Raw genomic sequence first — 14,627 nt, 5'->3', positions numbered from 1 at the left:
GAAGTTCTAATATGCTAAAAAAAATAGGCTAAGTATCCTACAATGACTTAGTATCCTACTTAGAGACTGTGATTATTGCATTGAATTGCATACTAACTCTACAATATTATATGATTAAGGTCTTTCTGGCTCATAGTGTAGTGTAAACTTATATGGTCAGTGTAGATTTCACATCGAAACCCAAAAAGGTAATGCCTCCAAATATTAAGAATGAATACTACCATCGTCATCTCCAAGTCATGAGTGGGGTAGTTGCATTTGTGAACCTTAATTTGCCTTAATGCATAGGCAATCACTCAGACTACTGTAATAATACACAACACAAACCAACGCTAGATGCATCAAAATACACTGTGAAGCTCTCTCCCTTAACTAGAAGAGTCATAACAGGAGCAGTAGTTAACAAATCTTTCAACTTTTGAAAGCTCGACTCATACTGACTAGACCACTCAAAAGGAACATCAAGACGATTCAATTGAGTCAAAGGTGTTGCAATCAGTGAGAAACCCTCGACAAACTATTTGTAGTAACCAGCTAACCCAACAAAGCTCCAAATCTCTATAATTAAAGTGGACCTAGCCCAATAAAAAATATCTTTAATCTTCGATGGATCAACCATAATGTCATCCCTGGATACCACGTTCCCCGAGAATAATACAAACTAAAGCTGGAACTCGCACATTCAAAATTTGGCATAAAGCTGGTGATCTCTCAAAGTCTGGAGTACATTCCTCAAATGTCGCCCGTGCTCCTCCCTACTTCGCGAGTATACCATAATGTCATAAATGAAAACAATGATGAATGAGTCAATATACAACCCAAATGTTTATCAAGTCTGTGAAGGCCTTTGGGGCATTGGTCAACCCAAAATACTTTACTAGAAAATCCAAATGGTCATAACGAGTCTTCAAAACTATATTAGGGATGTACGATGCCATAATCTTCAGATAATGGTAATCGAATCTCAATTCAATCATTGAGAATACCACGACACCCTAAAACTTGTCAAACAAATCATTGATACTATGGATAAGGTATATATTCTTCATTGTCACTTTGTTCAACTGCCTATAATTGATACACATACGCATAGAGCCATCCTTCATCTTTACAAATAGAATTGGTGCACCCTAAGGAAAAACACCGGGTCTAATGAATCCATTACCCAAGATATCCCGAAGCTGAACACTGAGCTCCTTGAGCTATACAAGGCCATACAGTAAGGTTAAATATAAATAAGACGAGTTCCTGACTAGAGGTCAATAGCAAAATAAATGTCAAGACCAATGGGAAGTCTGAGTAGATAGGTATAGAAGAAATTTGTGAACTCTCACACAACAGGAACTAAATCAACTATATGGCCCTCTCTACTAACATCCTACACATAAGACAAATAAGCTAAACACCTTCTAGCTACTAGCCTTTGAGCAAAAATATAAGAGATAACCCTAGTCAGCGTGTCACTAAAAGAGCTTTGCTACACAACAAGAGGGATACTAGGCATGACTAAGGTATCAGTCTTAGCAAATAAATCCAAGACCACACAGTTGGGGGATAACCAGTCCATGCCCATAATAATATCAAAACCAAGCATATCCAATACAATATGATCATCCCGCGTGTCACAACCCCGGATAGTCACTAAACATGATCTATCCACTACTAAAGACTCACCTATGGGGTCAAAATATGTAACGACGTGGATAGAATCAGATACAAATTCAACCAAGAAGCACAATACACAGAGACGTAAAAAATGTAGAACTTGGATCAAATAAAGAAGAGGTAGGTTGATGGCATAAAAGAATTATACATGCGATGACACCATTTGATGCCTCAGACTCCGCCCTTGCTAGATCTCCATATAGGTGGCCCTATCTACATCCGAGCTGAGCATCTGATCTAACCCCTGACCAATGATGTACCGCAAATTTATGGTACTTATAGTGCTTTAAACTTGGAGTTTTTCTGTATCTTAAGCATTTTTTATTAGATTTAATGGTAATTTGCAGGAAAATAGGGTTTGGATTAGTCGAGATGAAAAAAATTGAAGCAACAACATTTTTGGTGATTGACGACTCAACCTAAGAGTCGTATAATTTTGTAAGAGCTGTAAGAATTAGTTGTGGACTGAAGCACTGAAAATTAGGGCTAAGTATAAAAGATAAGACCAACATATTAGTTGTAGAAACTTCTACGAGTTGTAGGTTTGAGTCGTAGGAAAGATCAAAGAATTGAGTCCCACTACTTGAAACCACGAGATGCCAGGATGGGTCGTGCAAAGTTCTACGAGTCGTAGAACATACCCGTAGAAAGATGCATAAGCCAAGTTGAAGAAGTTGTTTTGACGAGAGGTTCCTATAGGCTGTAGGAGTTTCTATGAACCATAGGACCTAACCGTAGAAGTGACTGCTGAGCCAGATTTTCCTTTTCAACTTTATTTCGGATTAGATGTTTATAAATAGTCATTTTATGTATGTTTTGGAGTTAGACAATTGGATATTTAGTTTTTGTCTTTGAGATTATTATTTTGTAAGCATGTTTTCCATTTAATTCTTGAAGCATTGGTTTATAATATCATTTTTGTTCGTCAATTCAAGATTCCAGATTTCATCTACTCTAATTGTGAGTTCATGATTTATTTTAACAAACTTATTATGAATTGTGATCACCCAAGCATGAGTAGCTAAATCCACAACTAAGGTTGTGGGAATCATGAGTAATTAACAACATAGACCTAATAATTACGTAATTCTTGAATAGTGTTTATGCATGTATTGTTGATCTCTTTACTTTGATTGATTTTTAATGGTGCGCAACCTTAGGACCCACCTTATTCCTACTTGCACAACCAATGAGGTAATGAATGAGAAAAGAAATTAAACAACGGAGTTTGACGTGACAATCCACCGTCTAATAGGCTGAACCCAAAGTGTGAAGGCTAATCTAGGGTCAAAGATAAGAGTTGGTAAATCCCACACCCGTAGACCGACCAAGTTGCATGGTGAAATTCCCTACTTGGACGACCAATCACTTAGTATATACCTAACTTACTAACTTTGCATGTTAAACACTAGAGATGATTACTATTATAAGGTTAACTGCATTAAGAACTTGTGGGGAAGACATACACCCTAATTTAATATTTTATTGATTTTACAAAATGTTAAATCATGTTACTTGTTACTGAATTAAATAAATTAAATTGAGGCAAAAAGAGGACAAAAAGTGGAAAATTGAACTAGCACAAACTTATTCATCGTGGCCGCGTGGTCAATCAAAATCGGGAGCCTCGCAATCGAATGGTCAATGGTCACGATCATGGTTCACTGAACAAGAACCCATCGCGATCGCATGGTTTAAATCTCGTGAACGCAAAGAGAAAATGTCAAGCGCGTCTGGGAAGAATTGGAAATTCACATTTTGATCCCAAATTCCATTTTATACTCATGCAAAACCATTTTGATGGACATCTTTTTATTATTATCTTTTGAAAACTGAAAAATTCTCCTTTGTAATAGAGTGTTCATAGCTTTGAGGTTTTGATCTTGGATAGCAAATTTCCTTACAATTCACATTTGGGTTTAAAGATTGAAAGCTTATTAAGCAATAATTTTTACTCCTTCTTCATTTCCTAGCTTTGTATTGCTTGAATTATGGTTGTAATTGATCATTGGAGATTTGGAGTTTTGTGCTAGAGATAGACAGTTAATTGGATTGCCGATTTTTTTTCTTTGCTTTTGTAATTGATTGATTGCTTTCCATTTATGGTATGTGTTCAATTTGATTGCCATGTTTTGATTCATGATTTGAGTGTGTACACTCAAGTATAGCGTAGATCTTCATGGGTTTCTTGCGAAAGAATTTATGACGTGAGTAATTTAAGTGATAATTGCATATTGGCTTTGATTCCTAAATTTGCTTGAGAAAGGAATTTTGGGTTTCATTGTCGAATACTAGATTTGCTTGGGAAAGAAATATATATTAAGGTTTTGGGTTGCTTTGTATGATGCATTGGAGTGTACAAGAGGAACCCCTATGATAAACAAATGTGTGATTGAGAAATGCATGTTTGTGTTTTAGAGAAATCTAGCCTACCCATTGATGAATGAATCCGCATGATATTGAGTTGCATTGGATCGTTTGAATGTAAATTAGCATCGCTTTCCCCAAACTCCATTAATCCCTTGCTTGAAAAGATATTTGCTTCCACCTTTAGTTGTTACTAAAATCACCTTCGTATTATAATTTTGTACTTTTCATTTAAATTCAAACTAGTAGCTTGTAATGCTTTAACTTTTCAATTGCCGATCTATTGTTCCTTGTGAGATTCGACCCCGACCTCATAAGTTGGATTACTAGATTGATAACGATCGCTTACTTATATTTTTTACAAGTAATTTGAGCATTTATCATATACTATTACTGGAGGATCATTTAGAGCTAACACATTTTATCAAGCTATAGAGAACTTGAAAAGATTTCCAAAATTAATAAAGCATGGTGCACTAGAGGTACAATCACCACAAAGAGCACTTTTTTGGTACAAGGAACTCACAACCAAGCGAATAAGGAGATGCATCAATATATAGCACAATTAAGAACATAGGTTAGTTTGGTGTTAAAATATTTAAGTGGGAGTGAGAAGTTTAATGCAGTAAACTACCAGGATAGAGCACTACCTCATGCTGAGTATATATATGAAGAAGATGTTAATTATGTGAATCAGTAGAAATGTGATTTTTGGACTAAAACCTAAGCATCCAGTCAGGATAATTGGCGCCAAGTTTAAGAAAATAAAGGTGTGAACTACAACAACTACAACCGGAAAGGAAACTATAATTGCGATAACAATAACAACCAGGATGAGTATAACAATAGAAATGATAAAGGTGGCCCATATATTCCACCAGGAAATTAGGATGGATGATCAAGTATGAATCATATTGAGGATATGATGTCCAAGAGGATACAAAGGTTCGACTTGATGATAATGTGAAACAGATGCATACTTATCTAACAAGCATTTGGAAAAAGGTACATTCATATATAGTTTCCATTAAACAGATTGAGAAGCAGTTGGGACAACTATCTTTGTCCTCGAATCCATGCCAACAAGGAACTCTCCTTACTGTCCCAAATCCAAAGAATGATAGGAAATGCATGGTAGTTAATACTCGAGGTGGAAAGTAAACCATTGACCCTCTTATGCCGACTGAAGTGGAAAGTGAGAAGGAACCTGAAGAGGCTGAAATTGAAGAAGTGGAGAAGCCCTAAGATCAAGTTGGGAAAGAAGAATAAGTCACTCAAAAGATTAATTTTGATGCCCCGACCTCCTCCCTTTTCCCCCTAAATATTGGTTAAGAAAATCGAGGAAGGTTGGTATGCTCATCTTGATGTAGAAACAACTCTGGATCAATGTTCCATTGATTGAAGAACTAGAACAGATTCCGGGATATGCTAAGCTTATGAAATATTTAGTGACTAAAAAGAGGGCCGTCAGTTTTGAAGAGGATGAAAAGTTGCAACATTGTAGTGTCATTCCTACTAGATCATTAGTGCAAATTAAAGAGGATCCAAGGGCTTTCATCATTCCATGTACAATTGCCACATTAAATTTTGCTAGTTTTTACTCGATGCCTCTATCAATGTTTTAATAGTTGGGCTTGTCAGCCCCCAAACCAACTGCAATACCACTACTTATGGATGATCGGATCACAAAGAAACTAATTGGTGTCCTTCAGGATATTCTAGTCAAAGTGAAAGCGTCCATATTTCCTGTGGACATCATAATCTTGGATTATGAGGTTGACTTTGAAGTGCCCATCATCTTAGGGATACCATTTCTTTCTACTAGACCTGTGTTAGTTGATATAGATAAAGGAAAAATGAAGTTTAGATTGAACAATGAAGAGCAACTTTCAAAATCTGTAATTCAATGAAGCATCAAGTGATCTCAAGGTGGTGTCCATTGTGATTTTGACTACTGAGGAGTTACCAAAAGTGACAACTGAAGAAATATTAGGTGTTCAGGTGTTAGCGGTTGTGATCATGTAATTTGATGGAGTGGACATTGCGGAATATGAAGAGATGGTTAATGCACTTGATGGAATCGAAAAGTTTAATCACGCACCAAAAAAGTTAGATCTAGATTTGAAGAATAATGAGACCCTACCTGCCAAACCATCCATTGATGAGCCTCCAAAGTTGAAACTAAAATCTCTCTCATATCACTTGATTTATGTGTTTTTGGGCCAAAAGAATACTTTGTCAATCATCATAGCAGCTGATCCAATTAAAGGGCAAGTAGAGGTTTTGATATCGGTGTTGAAGCATTTCAAGAAGAAGATTGGATGGACTATTGTTGGCAATAGGCATCCCACCAGGCATTTTTTCTTATAATATACAACTTATGACGGAGTGTAAACCAAGCATTGAGCACTAAAGGAGACTAAATCCACTTATGCAAGAAGTCATCATGACGGAGATCATCAAGTGGTTGGATGTTGGGGCTGGTTTATCCTATTGTTTATAGTAAGTGGGTAAGCCCTATTCAATGCGTTTGTAAAAAAAGAGAGAAACCACTGTGGTTCTCAATGAAAATAATGAGCTCATACCATTGAAGCCGGTTACTAGGTAGATAGTATGCATGGATTATCACAAGTTAAATGCATGGATAGAGAAGGATAACTTCCCAATGATGTTCATGGACCAAATGGTAGATTGTCTTGCTGGTAGAAGTTGGTACTATTTTCTGGATGGGTAGTCAGGCTACAATCATATCTCTATAGCCCAGGAAGACCAAGAGAAGACTATTTTCACTTGCCTCTATGTGACGTTTGCTTTCAAGAGGATGCCATTCGAGTTGTGTAATGCACCGGTGAACTTTCATCGTTGCATTATGTCGATCTTCTCAGACATGGTGGAGGAAACTATTGAGGTATTCATGGATGACTTTTTAGTCATAGGTGACTCATTTGATGATTGATTTCCCATCTAGGTAATGTTCTGAAATGGTGTGAAAAATGCAATCTTATGCTAAAACTGGAAAAGTATCACTCATGATGAAAGAGGTCATTGTTATTCGTCATAGGATCTCCAACAAAGGCATTCAAGTAGATCAAGTTAAAATTGAGGTGACTGAAAAATTGCCCCCACCTATCTCTGTGAATGGTGTAAGATGCTTTCTGGGGCATGCTATTTTTTATCATGCTTTCTTGGACATGCTAGCTTTTTTCGAAGATTACTCAAAGAATTTTCCAAAATAGCACACCCACTATGCAAGTTACTTGAAAAGAAAATAAAGTTTAATTTTGATGATGCTTGTTTGAATGCATCTGAGGGGTTAAACAAAAATGTTGATTTCTGCAGCTATCATTTTTTCCCCGAATTAAGAACACACGTCTGAAGTTATATGCGATGCGAGTAGGGTGGCACTTGGTGTGGTGTTAGGGCAAAGACATGAGAAAATTATTTATTCCATTTACTATGCTAGCAAAGCCCTAAATGTTGGTCAAAGGAATTACACAGTCACTGAGCAAGAATTGCTTGTCGTAGTCTTCACGTTTGTTAAATTTAGATCCTATTTGCTTGGAACCAAAGTCATTGTGCACACTGATCATGCAACGTTGATGTAACTTATGGCAAAAAAGTATGCTAAACTAAGACTAATTCGGTGGATGCTTTTGTTGCAAAAATTCGATTTGGAATTGAAAGACAGCAATGGACTTGTCCAGATTAGTAAAAGAATCCATGTTGAAGATGGCTGATGGAGTTGAGATAGATGATACATGTAACACCCAGAATGTTTATAGTTGTCTTTTTTGTCTAGTATTTAAGTCTTACGAACCTAAATTTGAGTGTTTTGTGTTAACACAACTCGTGTTTGAGAATATCAGTTATAAATTGAAAATTTTAGTAATATTATATTTCTCTCTCCCTTGTAAAGTATCTTATAATATTTGTACTTAATTTTATTTTATTTTGGTAAAGATATATTTATATATGTATATATTTTTAGAAACTTTTTTTTTTATAAAGAATTAATATTTTAATAAAAATAGTAAGTATAGTTACATCAAGGAATTATTATTATATGAGTTAGGCTTTATTCGATATAATTATCTGTTAATTGTGATATATTCAAATTATGTATCTTTTACCATAATTCTACACAACAGTTGTGATACATTCAAAATGAATTGATAAGGGTAGGTGTAGTGTTTGACACCACCACACGTGGGTCCATGGCAAAGCAAGTGGTATAATCTATCTATATATCTATATCTATATTCTATATTCTATATTACCTTAAAAGCGTGAACTCCTAACTTCAATGTTAAATTACTATAGTATCTCTAACTTAGGTTGTGATTTTTTCGATGAGTTGTGACTTTTCTGATAAGTTGTGACTTTTTTTCGAAGGGTTGTGATGAGTTGTGACTTTTTCAATAAGTTATGACTTTTCCAAAGAGTCGTGATTTTTTCAATAAGTTATGACTTTTCCAAAGGGCTGTGACTTCTTGAAAAGGTCATGACTTTTCAGATAAGACACAAAAACATTTGTCCATACTACCTTTTATTGACTATAAATAGAGGAGCTTCCTCTCATTTTTCAAGCACAATTTTTATTTTATCTTCTACTCTTCTTCTTCTTGCTTTTTAAAAGTTTTTGTGTGATTTATTGTCGTTGAGTGAGTTTGAAGTTTAGAGGAATATGATGTACCACTATTCTGATGAAATAAGTCATTCTATCCTAAGAGGGTATATTCCATAACCTTGAGTACTCGAGGAAAATAAATTTGATGATCTAATAATTATTATTATTTGCTTAATACATACATTAGTATTTAATGTTCCAATATATGAAGTTAACATGATGTAATCTAAATTCATTTGTTTTTGTTAACAATTTCTCTTGTGATGTAGATATATACTTCTGAATATCTTTTTCAAAATTTAGAGAATTGTCACGATTTATTTTTGATGCTCAAGACAAAAGAATGAATTTATTTATCAATATTACTATGTGATTTAGACTCTCAGAAGGTTTGCTTCAAAATAGTTATTACTCTATAAACATTGCCCTTTTGTTTTACTTATTTACTATTTCTTAATATTTCAATATTTTAGACGAAGAAAAGTTCATATGACTTGTAATAACGCCAGTTGAAGTTTGTATTAGTTTAATTTTTATTATTTATTTAATAGTTAATTTTATGAGATAAATATTTTCATTAATACAAATATGTATTTATATTTGGGTAGGTATTTGTATTTAAATTAAATTATTATCTATGTCACTATTATCAAGTAAACAAGATCTTCTAACTTCAAAATATATTATTTTAAAATGTTCTAATTTTTTTTTAAAAAAAAGACTCATAACAAATGTGAAAATATGTTAATATATAAAATGTAGTTGTTCTCTTCACATGTTCATATAACATCTAAACAATCTAACGTAAAATACACATGCAAAGCGCATCTGGTTAGAAGACAAGGAAAATACAAAACAAATATTGTCTATAAGGTAATATTAGTGAGATAAGACTAATTACATGATTGAACCTCATCAAATTGAAATAAATATATACATTATTGCATTTAACTAATGAAATTTTTCATTGACCATCTACATATGTTTGTGTGAATAAGATATATATATATATATATATATATATATATATATATATATATATATATGACAATCTACATTGAACTTTCACAAAAGAATGTGCAATATTATTTTTTGCTAAGCTTATTATTCAAATCTTCGCTTAAATAAGCGATACGATTTACTATAACATATACTTTTGGAATTGGTAATCACGTGCAATGCATGTGTATAAAAACTAGTATATATATATACACGCATGGCGGTGGTAGTATTAGGGGATATAGTTAATTAATTAATCTAAGTGTAGTTATATCTATGGACCCACAATTACAGATAAAGTTCATATTTTTGGAAGACATATAGTTTTATTATTTGAAGTAGGTTTTGTAAGAAGAAATATTTTTATTTCTCATTCTTCACTCTTCCATAAGGACTTCATAAATATATTATTCTAGATTTAGGAAACACTGGGGAAAATAGGTATAAATGGTAGCAATTTCCTTTCGTGATTTGATTAGTGAGATATTCTTGCACAAATCGTGCTTGTTGAGCAACATAGCTGAGTGAATATGACTTTACTACACACATGTATAATTGTCTAAAGGAAATATTTCACTACTTAAGTTAGACATCGGTTCCTTTTGCCTATATCGGATGATGGCCCTGGTTCAATTTTACTCTTCAAATTAATTTTATTTGGTGAAAATCAATGGGATGATGTAAGAGATAATGCTTTGGAATAAGGTATGTAAAGGCAAAACTCTATTCTTCATACCAAGAAAATTACAGATTATCAAATGAGTTGTTTTTACTTTTTTATTGCTAGAAAGATTCTCTGTGAAGGGCATTGAGATGTCAACTGATCTTAATTCCTGACTTATTGTATTATTGTCGCATTTGTAACATTGTGAAATATATTTGACAGTTAAAACTACCTTTCGTCAAGTTTTTCCATTTCTTATGTCTATTAGCGAGCTATTCTCCTAAGAGTGAAGCTGAAATGTTGGAATCTTATTATGTTGTATCTAAGGGAGTTGTTCAACAATTCTTTTGGTTAGGAGTTGTTACAAAAATGTTATTTAAAAAGGATACTAACACTACATCTTGTACTCTATTATTTTGGTTATTTAATTATTAATCAACCTTGATTCTAAGAAGGACCATACTACTACCAAATGGAGTCATTCTTAAATTAAGTCAAGTATATCCGTCCCCTTTTTAATTCCCAAATGATTAACTTACTATGTTGAAGTCGAGTCAAGAGCTTCAAAAGCCTATTATGAGTTCCATAGGCCTAAATGATCATAAGAGGTTCTACGAGACATTTACATGTTATACAGAAGTGATTACAAGGTTATAAGAACAAGAGTACCAACAGTCCAAGATTGGCGGCCTGATTCAGGTAACACAAATGCATTACAAATTCATAACATTACATGCTATGCATTCTACTTCCGAGCTATAATCCGAAGGTATGGGGCCTATTGCCTATATTTATACGTATGAGACACAGATGGCCACAAGTTGGTGAATATGATGCCGATTCGCTACCGGAAGGCACCACCATTGCTAGCATTTGGCTGTGTATGTCATGCATTTGCATCAATATATATATATATATATATATATATATATATATATATATATATATATATATGTGTGTGTGTGTGTGTGTGTGTGTGTGTGTGTATGTATTCACGAGATACGATTACACGAGCATACCATGCATGTTTGATTACTATGACGTCAGATGTCATCCATGGGGCTATTTGAGTTTCAGTTTCAGGTGGTATCTCTATTACCCTTTCTTATTGCAACTATTTATGATTCCACTTTCCGCCTTATATACCGGTACATTTTCATTTGTACTATCGTTCCATTGCCTGTGGACGCTACTTGTCGTGATGCAGATTGAAACAAGGGTCCTGATTAGCCTTTGCAGTAGGGGTGTTGGCTTAGTTGAGGATTGGTAAGCTCCATTCTTTCTGGAGTTGTTGGTTGTCTATAGGTTTTGCATCCTTTATTTTTTTTACATAGGTTTTGGGATTTTTAGGGCCTTTTCCCAACCATACGAGTTCTAGTATTCATAGAGACTTGTGGACATACTTTATTGAGTCTTCTGATCTTCCTTTTATAGCCTTGTTCGCTTATTGTATATATGATTTCAGTTGTAGCCTTGTCGGCTTGCTAGCTCATTATTAGTTAAGTTTTCCTTGCCGCCCCTTTCATTATGTCACCGCCCCTTTCATTATGTCACTAATATTGTTGTGACCTTGCTGGTCCAGTTATCTTGTGACTATTGTTGATTTTGATGGCTTTGTCGGCCTTCTACGTTCCCTTTACATTATGCTTCATCAATGGCTAGTTCGGTCAATAAGGTACCGGGTGCCTGTTGTGCCTGCCCTAGTTCGGGGCATGACAACTTGGTATCAGAGTAGGTTGTGTCCCAGGGAGTCCACAAGTCGTATCTAGTAGAGTCTTGTTTATAGGTGTGTTGTGCACCACACTTATAATCAGGAGACTACGAGACATTTAGATATAGGTTGTAATCTTTCATCATTTAGATCGTGCGATAGAGCTAAGCCATAGGACGTTACTTCTAATTCACACTCTGCTTAAATACTGTATAAATTTTTGTCAATTTAATGTGACCTTGTATAAATGTCAAAAGGGAAAATATTAGTTTTTCTATTGAGGATGTTTTCAACCTATAACCCCTAGTCACATGCTTGACTTCTATGAGATGTTTGTCTTCAAAAACTCCTTTTAGAAAGTGATTTATGTGAGTCCATTCTATATATATATATTCTATTTAGGTGTATCTTAAATTGTTCTTTAGGTATGTATATGTATATGTGAAGATTTTTGTTATTATATTTTATGATAAGGTTAGAGGAAATTACTACCAGACTAAAGGTCTGAATCAAAGGATATCGAGGGATTAGACATAATTTAAATACTTAAAGTAACAGAGGATATAGTGTCAATTACCATGGGGAAGCAAGTGGTTTTTATTTTTTTTTGGATATAGAGGAATGTTACCTGAATCAGCTATGTATACATATGTGAACTAAAATTCTTAGTTATGGCGCGACTATACAATGGTCTAAGGAAACAATTTCAGAATTTTCATAGGCTCTATTTATTTTCTACTGAATAAAGTTAATAAACGTTCATATGTCCATCTTCGATAATTTACTTCATTATAGGATGATTTGTGTCACATGCCTTTCATATTAATTATTAGTTGTTGCTTGCTTCATAAGCTGCTAGTTTTATGATATTCTTCTTCTTTATTTGAGAGATCATTTGTTTTACGATAGTTGTATCATAAGGGCTTTTTCATGAGAAATCTATTACATTTTACATGTCACTAAATTCATACAAAAATGCCTATAGTTTGTATATCAACCTGCGTGTTAGACAAATTATAGATTATGAATCATGAGTTAGATGACCTAGTGGAACGTTTTATGGTTGGGTATGACATTGAATGCCTATAAGAGTAAGTCGTCAAAATCTATATATGAATATGTTTGGAAAAAAATCCTTGTATAATTATATGCTTAACGTGTTTCATGACTTAAGAATATACATGGTACTGTTTCCATATAGGTTCAGTAACTTATATTTTAAGTGGCCTTTTGGAGTTATTGATGTACATATTATTTATATCATTTACCATTTGTCTGTAGTTATATTTTATGTGGATAATTTTATTTTAATTTTTTAAAAACAAAAAAACTGCTTTCACGCCAATATGAAACTCGTTGCATAAATATTCTTCACAAAAGCTTAAGACAATACATGCCATAATAAGTTTATTCACATTACTGATCATAGATCTTGACATAATTCTTAACCTTATGTATTTGGATTGTTAATCATGGTGAGTATCCTTGATTAGTTGTAGAATTCCCTTAGAAAATATTGAGAAAATTATTTATAGTTCTCATGTCATATTATTTTTTTGATAATTAGAATTGATAAGTAGATGTAGCTCCTAATATCATAAAAGGGAGTACGTGATGAGTTAGCTTCTAAGTTGTCAATACTTTTTGTCTCATTATTCTATAGTGACCAAGTTACCGACATGTCTTCGATTCAGATGCCTTACTAGAAGGAAGATAATAAGAGTTTACTATGTAAGAATTCTATAGGTTTTATGTTATATATTTGATGCCTATTTATTATTTGTATTACATTTTGTACATTTGTGAATAATTTTATTTGATGGCCTATCAAGGATTTTTATGATTTTGCTATCTATCAAGGCATATTATTGTTTGCTACAATTTTATTTGTAAAGTTCATCAGAACATAATTACTAACCTACAAAGGCTTGCTTACTTGTTGAGTGAGATTTATTGTCTTGTAAGATAAAGACTTCCATGATTACATGATTTATGTGTTATTTTTTTTTTTTATATGTTACTTTTTGAAAGATACTCAATTATATGATTGTATGCACACTATATTTCACATGCCCATGTGTCATAGGCAATTTATTTGCATGTCCTAAATTATGTAAATTGTCTATTTACAGGAGACATATGGAGATAACACATTATATGAATCATTATTTATATGTCATTTGTTTTATGAGTAATGTGCTTACTTGTTATACGTTTCATAAAGGTATTGTAACATGTGTATTGGTTTTTACGAAATAATTGTTTCGCTATTATTTACATTCTAGATCAATTGTTTATAGGTTATGTACGGTATGAATCATTGTTGAAATGTTATGTGTTTCATAAGAAACATATTTATCTGTTAGTTACTAGAAAGCAATGGCCCATGCCAGCACATGCCCAATATTATTAAGTATTCTTTCTTTCTTTTTTGTTAAGTTTGTTTTTACGTGAAATTGGAGAAAAGAAATTTGATGGATCTAAGGCGGTGTTCGTTATGTAAAATGTTAATTTTTTTTTATATTTGATCAGTTAAAATCTTTGTTTTTTTTCCTTTTAAAATGAGGAAATGAATTCTATAATAGACGTACGAA

This window comes from Solanum verrucosum, unplaced genomic scaffold (genome assembly GCF_900185275.1).
Source record: "Solanum verrucosum unplaced genomic scaffold, falcon-dt-bn FXZP01000242.1, whole genome shotgun sequence".
In the NCBI taxonomy this organism is placed as follows: Eukaryota; Viridiplantae; Streptophyta; class Magnoliopsida; order Solanales; family Solanaceae; genus Solanum; species Solanum verrucosum.
This window is presented reverse-complemented; position numbering follows the sequence as displayed.